The sequence below is a fragment of the Centropristis striata genome, chromosome 11 (genome assembly GCF_030273125.1).
Source record: "Centropristis striata isolate RG_2023a ecotype Rhode Island chromosome 11, C.striata_1.0, whole genome shotgun sequence".
Lineage (NCBI taxonomy): Eukaryota > Metazoa > Chordata > Actinopteri > Perciformes > Serranidae > Centropristis > Centropristis striata.
The window spans coordinates 25,157,336-25,168,933 of record NC_081527.1 but is presented as its reverse complement, the minus strand read 5'-3'; the positions used below and the strand labels follow the sequence as shown (position 1 = coordinate 25,168,933).

The following is an 11,598-nucleotide window of genomic DNA, read 5'->3' as shown; positions in this document are numbered from 1 at the left end:
CAGTCAGCACTTAGCAACTACAAAAAAAAACAATACTGAATCGTTTAAAATGAATAATGCAGTATTCATACCCAGCAGAGCCTCGTGCTGAGGCCCTGCAGAGACTGACCATTTCTTTGAATATAGCACCTATTACTAAAGTCTATATTGTCCTCCAGAGAATGATTAGTGATTGCAGAGATCTTGAAGGATGTGCATGTTTACTCTTAACACTAGAGAAAGAGCCACTTGAGCAATTCAAAAAGCAGTTTTACATTTAAACTCAAGGCAAGGAAGGCAGGGCAGTGATTATCGGGCAGGTCAAGTGCCATTGTTGTAAAAGTAATATAGTAGCTTGAAGACGTATGTATCTATTTGCGCTTAGGGGCTGAGAGGCCCATCATTGAGACTGGACACAAAGGTCCAACACAATACTGTGTTGGTACATAGCTCAGGGATAGTCCATAACGGCTGCACATGCTTGTCTTTCTGCACCTTGCAAACCAGAAACCTTCTTTTGTAAGAAACTAATTTGCTTTTTGGTGATTTTTTTTGTTCATCACCCAAACAGAACACACATGCATGTCCCATTAATACATGTTACTCAGCTCACTTCTTCACAGGGGCCTTTGTGCTTGTGCTTGCAGGTTTCCATGGATCATGGTTGGGCTCGGATTGCTGCTGTGGTCCTGTTTGACGCCCACTATTATTAAGATAGTAATAAGAAGTAAGAGAAGAAATACTTTATTCATCCCAGCAGAGAAATGTAGGTGTTCCAGCAGCCAACATACAAACAACACAACACAACACATGAATGCATACATATTCCACCTATACAGAACATGAGCCCACAATACATAGCCTAGTGTAAAACGTATTCTTGAATCTGTCCTTTTTGCAGCTCAGCTGCCGTAGCCTCCAACTAAACACTCTTTTGTTTACACACTAGACTGTGCAAAGGATGCATGTTATTGTCCATAATACTCAACAATTTCTGAACCATCTTTCTCTCCATCACCACCTCCAGGGACTCTACAGCAGTCCCCAGCACAGAGCCAGCCCTCCTAATCAGCTTGTTAAGCTTTTTAGAGTCACAAGCCCTTACACCGCTGCCCCAACTGATGGCTGCAAAGAAAATGGCACTTGCCACAACAGAATGATAAAACATACATAACATTTTGCTACACACATTAAACATTATTATCATTATTCATCACATTTCTATTATTATTATTATGACTGATATACTGCAGTTACTTTGATTCTGTTTCATTCACTGCTAATACTACTATTGTCATTCGTCGCTGACATTATTTAAAGTGTTATTGCTGTTATTGTTGTTGCTGTGCATCTCTCTTTCTCTCACTCCCTCTCCCCTCTATTGCATTTTTATGATGTTACTAGGTTGATCTGTACTGTACAAATGACATCTATTACACATCTGTCTGACTCAAGAAGGAGATCCCTCCTGTCCCCCCCCCCCCCCCCTGAGGTTTCTTCTATTTTTTTCCCGTTAAGGTTTTATTTATTTATTTTTTGATGATTTTTTTTCACATCCAATGCCAGGCTCAAAGGACAGGTGATGTTGTATGCTGTACTGAGTAGAAAAGAAATTTAGAAATTTGGAGACATTTATAGTCTTTATTGTCATTGCAAAAAATTGAGGCACAGCTCTCCCGTCAGTGCACAAAAGATAAATATTAAATAAATAACCAAACAAGGCATGCACCCATCAGACAAACAAACAAAAAAAGGACACCACACATAAATCACAAAGTAAGGGACTGTAAACAGGACTGCAAAAAGAGATACAGGGCAAAGCTGCAAATGATTACGAACACTGCACACATACATTGTGCACAAAACATTGAACTTCTGTTCAGGAAAAAAAAGAAAGAGAAAAGGAAAAGCCTATTGCACACGTCACATAGAGAAAAAAAGCTTATTTCACATGTTATACAGAAGGTAAAAAAGCCTATTGCACATGTCATCGATGAACGTGAAACGACCTGGCTGAAACGACATGGACATGGAAGAAGTTTGTGATTTGTGATGGGCTGTATAGATAAAGTTGAATTGAATTGAAAAGAGTTACGCTGTCAAATGTTGCATATCGCACTCATAATTTTTGAACAAAGAAAGACTTCACCTTCATACCTAAACTGTTAGGTCTGGTGCATATCCAAACATTTCACAGAACTGCATTGATGCTAATTAATAAAATTAATAATTAAAAAATTCAGCTTTTCAGTCGTGCTCTGTATGAGGCTGCAACATTAATCTTGGGATGGCAATGAGCGTTATTTACCACCTTTTTCACAAAGATTGTGACATTCTTCAAAGGTTTCTTATTTGGGATTTGTTTTAAATAAGAACAGAATAATGTGCACATTTGACTGCTGACACAAAATAATCTGTTATTGTATTTTTTTTTCAATTCTTATTATCTATTATTATTTTACAAAGCTTTAGTGGTGTAAAATAATGGACATAACACTATCAACTCAATTGATTATTATTAACATAAAAGATGTCCCCCCACCCAACCCCCACAAACTCACACCACACAGTCCTGCTGTTATTTGTTCCATTGATCAAAGTCACTACAATAATAACAAAAACTACACTTCCCAACCCAACTCTCACACTTTAAGCCATGCTGCCGTGAAACCTGGACCCTGAGCTTTGCCTTACATATAGACATACAGACATAAACACTAACAACAAAAAGAAAAAAGTGGAGGCACTATAAGTGAAATGGCAGACGTTTGCAGTGACCTGAGGGGGGAAGGTTTTCTCAGCAACACATCAACAGCAAGGGGCCCCTCCCAACTGAAGCTGCAGCCAGCATCTGCCTCTATATACTATATATTAACTCCACTAACATTTATTCATTTACCTGTTTGTCACTTTGTCCATCCATCACTTAGTAATAAGTGGAATGATTCTATCAGTGACAATAACACTGTTGATCTTAAGCCAATCTCTAGTTTTAAGTCTTTTATCATGTTCACTACTTGTCCATTTTGATGGGTAAATTGCCAATTAGTATTGTCTTGTTTGCTGTTCATGCTTACTCCTGAATTCTACTTCTCTCCATGAGCTGTGAGGGTAAAGTGCTCTCACTCTTTCTTCATATTTTCTCTTTATCTAACCACCCAACCACCTCTCTTTATAGTATGGCTATTATTGTCTCTTAATAGACTACTCAAACGTAAGCCTTGTTTGGTTTTTCTGACAGGTGCCTCTGAAAAGATGTTCTAAAACAGCAGTTCTACAAATGGGGTCAAGGAGCACGCAAGCCCCATAGGATACTGGCTTTAACTCTTGGCGCCATTCTCTCCTCACATGACCTTTTTTTTTATTTAAACATTTAAATCCACTACTTTTTTCCCATCTTGTTCTGTGGGACTGAGTTGCATGTTCGGCAAAGTACAATTAATGTTTTTGTCAATGGAGTCTGGTAGCTTTGAAAAAATTATACGTTCCAGTTCCCCATTGGAAAGCTGTACAGCGGCAGGAGATATTATATAAATCAACCAACCTGCCATTTTGATTTTGCATCGATTTTTTGAAGTGCTCCCACAACATTGGCAAATAAAGTCATAAAGGTCTTGAGATGAACTGTGGCAGACAGCAGTTACTTTAGATCCACATTCAAAAATAAGGTGGATAAGAACCTTCACTCACTCTTCCCCAGATTGTTGTACCGACTCAATTTTAAGAATATACTAGATCAGCGGTTCCCAAACTTTTTTAGCCTTGCACCCCCTTCTATGTCCCAACTGGGTTGACGCACCCCCAATCCCCCACACTTAAAAAAAAAATGCAATAAGCTTTTTTATCGCCATATTAAAGGAGCATGTTTAATCATGCTCAAATGACCAGAACACACATATAATAAAATAATCACCATCAATAATTAATCTGAAACACAGTTTCAAAATAATGCAACAAAATTATGTGCAAGCTTCCACTTTGGAAGAGGATGATGACAGGCTCAGGATCAGACGCAGAAAGCACATAAGTTGGAGAAAATGTTATAATATTTTGAGCCGTGTTGAACAAAAAAATGCAGCAAGTTTAAATGAGCGTGGAGCTAAACAACCCCATCATCATAACACGAAAAATGGAAGAAGATAACTTCTTCTACGCTTCATTTTAAGATGCGTAGAAGAAGTGGTGCATTTTGAATAGCCTGCATTTATTAACTAATTAACTAACAGGGGATGTAATTGTGTAATTATCAGACCACCGTTACATTTTTCATCTCGCGCACCACCTAGCGGCAGCCCGTGCACCCCTGGGGGTACGTGCACCACACTTTGGAAATCCCTGTACTAGATCCTGGTATCCTGGCATTTGAAACTAGAAAATCTAAGGAATCTATAGGCGCCATGTGTTAGTTATGTTAATGCTATTTTTTTAATGTATTATGGTGATTTTCAAAGTGGTCATGTGACCTCTGACGTCATGCTATCTCAATGAAAGGAGGCTCTGTGTGTTACCACATGTCTCATCTTTACATACTTTATGCTGATGACATACAGTTTACGGCAGAAACCACATTGTTTTTCTCATGTAGTTATACATTTGCTTTTTCTGCCTACTTACCTACTCAGACAGCTACATATTTGAAAATTTGTGCATACTGGGGCCCCTAAACAGGCTTTTAATGACATTAACTGGGTATCAATGGAAAGCTGAGACTCTTGTGGATTCAATGAGTCCAGTTCTCTTCATGTGCGATGATGTTAGTCATCAGTAGTAGCCAGTTCATTGCAATGAGGGCATTTCTTGAGTCTGGACCTCACTGTATAAAATGAGCTTTATTGACAATAAGGGTTGGACAATAATTGCTGAAAATACTGAAATCTCCAAAATGACCAAAAAATTTGAACCCAAATCTCAGCATGGATTTTTCTATGTTGTTCCAAAGGTCTTGATATATTGATGTTATATCCTGGAGGGATTTTTGACCATTTTTATTCGCTCTCCATATGAATAAAATTGCATTATTCAGCACCAAATGTGTGTAACAAATGGTATTAACTCAAAAATTGCTGCAACAACTTATAGGACATAGTTGAAAATGTAAATTGACTTCAAAGGGACACATATTAATGTTACACAATTATACACCTTAGTAGGTTAAATTAATTAATTAATTAATTGGTAACACTTTACAATAACCAACTAAATGATGTTTATAGATGGTTTATAGACCAATTATTAACCATTTTACAAAGTGCTATACATATTTAATCTTTAAATGTTTTCAACCAATTTCTTAAAGGTATATGAATCATTTCAAAATTATTAACACACTTAATATGGTGGTAAAAATGTTATAATGAGTGCAATAAACTATTAATTATAATTTAATTGTTAATAGTAAAGTAACTATAAACTTACATTAATATACCATCTTTTTGCCATTTATAAATTATTTAATGAGTTAAACATTCATACAAAATATGAATTTAGCATTTTAAATGGCCTATATACGGTTTATAAATGATGATTAAACATTAATAAACTGTTTACCATTTATAAATGATGGTTATTGTAACGTGTTACCAATTAATTAATTAATTAATTAGAACAACCAGAACGACCAGAACAACATGACACACAGTGCTGAGCTGCATCTCAAATGAATCTTTAGTGTCACAGCTTTCAGATGATGTCACTTCTTCTATGTGGCATTTAGTGTTGACCTGCTATCTCCCCCTAAACATCCACTGCCCACAACCCCTAAGTTTAGAAAAAGGACTTGGAACGGTTAAAGATTAAAATCACTAAATGATAATGGCATATGATTTTGTCGAATCAATATAATCCATGCTTAATCCATTAAGCTTTGGTTTTACTGTTGCTGTGGATGTCCACCACATAGCCTCATATAGAGACAGGGGTCAGGTCAGGACAATTGTGTGATGAAGTGGCCTCTTTTAGTTCAGCCATGCCTGTGTGTTTGCAAATGGGGGATGTGAGGACAAGTAACAACTCCACTCAAACAATGGTGATAGAGTTGTCCTAGAACAGACACCAAAGGATTAGAAATAAAATGATCAATAAAATAAGGACATGGAACTATACCACATGCACTAGACAGTAAACAATGGTCATAATTCATAGGGCAATTCTTAGGGCAATTTCCCTCCCTAAAGACATGATAAGAAAGTGATCTTGTAACTCCTATAACTGGAGCCCTATAGAGTAAGGTAGTGGTATTTTCAAACAGTAAGCAGCAGCAACATGATCAATAAAGTAGCATGTTTTTATTATTATTGCCCTTTGTCAACACTGACTTACAGAAATGCTGGTCTTAACATTTGAAAATCACTCAATTATTGCCTTTTTTGTTTGGTTTTAACTCTTTGGAGTCTTGGGCTATTTTGCTAGTTTTTGAATACTTTTCATTCTGCCACTTAAAAAGTGTTTCCTGTGCTAGTACATGTTTGTATCACTTTTTTTCAGCACCTCACCTATTTGATCTGCTGAATATTTTTTCACTTTGACTTACTGGATCAACATTTTGAACCCAGGAGAAAGAAAAGCTACGGTTGTGTCATTCTTTAACACAGATTCTAGTGCCGGACCATTGGTCAGTGTAGTGAAGGCTCACACCCTGTCCTTCCCTACCTCACTTCATTATTATTTTCTTATCATAAATTGGTTCTTTGTCTCATCTTCTTTACTTGATTGAGTTTCCTGGTACTCCTGCATTCTTATATATTATAGATGCCCATGATGATGATAATTGCCTCCTGAAAAGCTGACTTAATTCTCAGTCCTGTTATTGTTGTGGAGCCGATTTTATGATTATGAGTTGATAGATTTGGTTTCTCTGTTCGACAGTTATTGTCACACTGCGGTGAGGTGGTGTTTTATTTTGTGTTCTGGTCGTTATTTCCTGTTTTATTTTGAAATAGTAACTCTCCTCTCATTTCAGGTCACTTGCCCTTCCCCGTGTGTCATCTGTATGATTGGCTGTATCCCAAAGTCAAGGAAGGATGCTCAAACGGCTGGATTTGAAGGATTCTACGTCATCGACATCCGCCGAAGGACTGTCCCAATGTCCAGGATCCTCCAGAGGACAGAGTCCTTCTTTTGCCCAAATTCCAAGGATGCATGTGTGTATCCTCCGTGCGCTCCGACTACCCATAAAGCATTGCGCACACCGGTCTACCGGGAGATTTAAAAAATGGCGAGCGTAGAAACAGCGGCGCCGGCGGCGTAATATGCATTTAAATTAAGTGCATTTAAGTATTTTCAGTTTACACTGAATGTTATCAAATAACTTACAAAACGTGTGTTCAAAGTCAAGCAAAAACATATACATAAAGAAATGCCAGAATATTAAGCTAAAGATAATAAACGTCATCTTGATACATTGCTGGTTAATTTAATTAATGCCGTCTCAGTCACTAAAGTTATTGTTAATTAATTTATATGCGTCAGATGATGATGTACTATGTGCAACTATGCCATTCAGAAAGTTATACATTTCTTTATTGTGTTTACCGGGACCGACAGTCCTCTATTATCCGTTATTGTTATTTATAAATAACTGCTATTGTACTGTACTGTAAAATAAAAAGATAAAGAATCACAGAACATATTTCCATGATGAATTATGCTCTGCTGCTTTTATGAAACTAAGTAGCGGCCAAATTCAGCCAGGATCAGTTAAATATTCAGGTTTAATCCACTTTGTGGCTTTTACTTGATAAATCGTGGAGATTCAACCTTAAAGCATCTTCTTCCATTTTTACAAATATGTGTCAGAGTGCTGATGCCAAAGACACATCCATGTCGTGAACTGATTTTGAAATTGCGGCGCTGAATTTATTTATTTATTTTTATTAAACTGATAACAACAGATACTACACTTGATCTTAGCCAAAAGGCTGAGAGCGGCGCTGAATTTAAGCAGGACGTCCAATTACGCAATGACGCACAGCTGCACACTCCGAAGGCTGTCCCGTTTATACGTTACACCAGTGAAAGGAAGGACTCTGGCCTCGCCTCCGGAGGACCCGACTCCGAAGGAAGGATCCTACCAAGGAAGGATCCTTGACTTTGGGATACAGCTATTGTCTCCCCTAATCACTGATTGTGTTCACCTGGTGCTCCCTTCCCTCCATGTGTTCCAGTAGTCTGTGTTTTCCCTTGTCTTGGTCCAGTGTGTTTGACCCCGTCACCATACCAAACAGTTATCTCCTTCTTGTCACAGCTTGTCTTGTTTTCACTTTTTTGGATTTCTCGCAAGAGTGATTTTTCTTTGTAATTTACTAGTTAAGCGCAGTTCTAGTTTCATAATTTTTTTTCAGCTGTTTTTTTTTCCTCCTTTTGGAGTGATTTTGCGTTCTTTATTATTTTTCCCCTTTTAGTCTTTATCCAGTTTTTCATAGTGTTCTTTTAGAATATTTTATTTTTCCTGTCAGCTTTTGTTCCTCCCTTTTGGAGCGATTTTAGTTTGTAGGAGTTTTTATTTTATCGTTTTCCCCTTGAGAGTTTCCCCTATCTTAGATTAGTTTTCAGTATTTTTTCCTCCTTTGGAGTGACTTTTCTTTGCTAGATTTTTACTCAGAGACAGGAGTTTCATAGTAAGAGATTTTAAGTTCACCTGCTCTGCATCTGAGTCCTGACTTGAGCCCGGCCTAACAGTTATGATAGTGTGACAATGTTCTATGTGCTGCCCTTGCATATGTATTGGATAGCTCCCTATGGAGATTTTTTTTTTGTCCCAGTGCCAACCAAAAGATAAAATTTGTTTGAAAAAAAAGTCCTAATATTTTTTTTCCAGTGTTGATGATGGAAGTAGCTAAAAAGTTAGCCACCACACTTCCTTCATCTCTCTTGTGAGACGGACATGCACAGCAGCGATCAGGCATCATGTACATGTGGGTCAGGTAGAAAACACTGAGATCAATGTCTTAATAAGGATTAATAGTTAATCTTGCCAAATTTTGCTGAATTATTTTTGAGTTTACCAGCAGAATATTTGTTCAAGTTTTGAAATACGGCAGTCATTTTCTTTATGTATCAAGTCAAAGGAGTCACCAAACATACAGCATCATTTGCTGTTTTTAATACAATATAATTAATGTGTCTAACTTGATAGAAACTTTTTTATGTTTTATTATTTATTAGTGTACCTTAAAATTAGGTGCAATCAATTTAAAAAAGAGAAAAAAAATTGTTCAACAGCAAAAAGAAAGTGAAAAAAATCAACAACAAAAACATAAAAACAGTAGCTTGGCAAAATGCCAATATACTTTTAACTTCTTATCAGTATTTGCTGTTGGCTTGCTGGGAAGTTTCACGACCACATCATAAAGGTTCAAAGCTACAACCCAACTTCACCTATTCACCATGTGTTTTGGCCATCTAGGTGTATTAGCATGTTAATTATTAACTTGTCTTAGAAAAGGCTGATAACATCCAATAAAGCCATTTAGTGTCTCTCCTCCACTTGCCTGTTGGTTTACAGTAACAGTCTCAAATCTATTGGTATCTGTTGTGTTGACTGATGGTTGTTTAAATACAGGGTGGTGGTGGTGGTGACCTTTCACAGATCTGAAGTATAGTAGCTGCTCTAAAATGCAGCCATTTGCTCCAGATCTGTTTGTTTCCCATTGAGTTGGCATGGAACTTGATCATCTATGATGACAGCTCTTCTTTTTTGAGTTTTTTTGCATAATATCATGAGTAAGTGCAATTGCCTGCATTAACCTTCTGGAGTCCACGAAAGCACCGGAGAACCCTGGTGTCAGCTTCCCTCTAAAGTTTTGGCTTTTCCAGAAGTTTCCATGTCCCATTTAGTGCGTCAACTGTCTTTCAGAAAAGGTTAAAACCACCAAGTGTAACATGATTTCACTGAAGTTTTTGCAGAGATTTTTTTTTTAATTTTGCAGTGTGCATTCAGCATTCCAATGCATTTTTAGTGCAATATTTTGTGTTTAATGTTTTATGTGTGTTTTTGTTTTGTTTTTTGTAATTTTTTTGTGGGTTTTTTTTTGCTAGTTTTGAGCGTTTTATGTGTGTTTTTGTGTATTTTTTGTGTTTCTTTGTCATTTTTTGCGTGTATTTCTGTGTGTTTTTTGTTGTTTGCTTTTGTCTAATTTATGTGGGTTTTTATGTCTCTTGTAATTTTATTGCGTTTTTATGTGTTTCTTGTAATTTTGTGTGTTTTTTGTACTTTTTGCGTGATTTTTGTGTTTTTGTGTATTTTTATGTGTTTTTTGTAATTTTATTGTGTTTTTTGTCATTTGTGTGTGTGTGTTTTTTGTGTGTTTTTGTGTTCAACATGTTGATCCAGTAAGTCAAAATGAAAAAATAATGAATAATAATCAAGTCATATAGGTGAAGTTGTGCTGAAAACAATGATACCAACATGGCATGGTGAACACTTGTTAAGTCGTTTATACAGGCAGAATGGAAAGGAGTAAAAAGCCAACAGAATAGCCCCAAACTCCAAAGTGTTAATAGACTGGACTCTTTTTTTTCTCAAGTTAGAGGCCAACATTTTTTTTTTATTATTTAACTTTTAAATTTCACTTGCCAAACATGTCAGGCTTGATGTTTGGGGAATACATCTACGATGCTACACATGTATTTCTATATAATGCACATGATGTCCTGGGTTTAACTACTTACTACTGAACATAAACAATAATACATTAATGGTTAACAAAGCAGAAATAATATTACTATGGAGAAGCCTTGGACAAGTCTTGTTGGCACAGTACACAGATAGCAACAGGCTGAATAGTAAGTTATGTAGGATGTTGTATGTTCGATATTAAGACCTTCAGCATGTGAAACTATCATTCATCCCAGCTAGTTTTTTCACTGAACCAATAAGACAGAAACCAAACTAAGACAAACTCAAAGAATGCTCATCAATACTTTGTGTCAATAAAGAAATACACTGCAACCTAACAGCATACTCAAGTATCACAGCAGCAGTATGAAAGATGAATTACCTCATTATACAATAATTGCTTACTTGCTGGGCGGCCAAATCTGTTCTCCACTGGTACGCTGTGCATTGGCAAACAAAAAAACAATGATATTTAGCATAAACACAATAATTAAGAGACATGTAATCACAGAATGATCATTAGGCAACATTAGGATAATTACCCAACAAACCTTTCACCTCTGTCATTTTTTCAAGAACAAACAAGAATATTGAATGAAATTGGGGGAATCATTTCTTTATTTTTCTATTAAACAGAGGAAGTTTAGCAACATTTGAATCATTACTAACAAATTGTTTATAATTAGCAAACACACCGTGTTTGACTCTAATGTTCCCAACTCATAAGGACTACAATTTCACACTAGAGAGATAAAAATTCATGAATATTCATGTTTACATGTACTTTAATGACCAACCAGGCCTGAAGCCAATGAGGTGCCTCCCTCAGCCATGGGCCTGTCCTGGCGTCTAGAACCCAATGCACTGAGGACGGCAGGTGGCACCGTTAAGGATAGCCTCTGCCACCAGTATGAATGTGTGTGTGTGAATGAGTGAATGAGTGCAGTCTGTAGTGTAAAGCGCTTTGAGTGGTCAAAAAGCGACTAGAAAAGCGCTATATAAGT

The 11,598-nt window shown here is 36.7% G+C and overlaps 1 non-coding gene across 1 annotated transcript; it reads right to left on the bottom strand.

Moving 5' to 3' along the window:
* Nucleotides 1-7,723: 7,723 nt before the first annotated feature.
* LOC131981145 (U2 spliceosomal RNA) lies at nucleotides 7,724-7,909 on the bottom strand. Its single transcript, XR_009395278.1, has one exon. It is a non-coding gene; the product is annotated as a U2 spliceosomal RNA (small nuclear RNA).
* Between the last annotated feature and the right edge of the window lie 3,689 nt (nucleotides 7,910-11,598).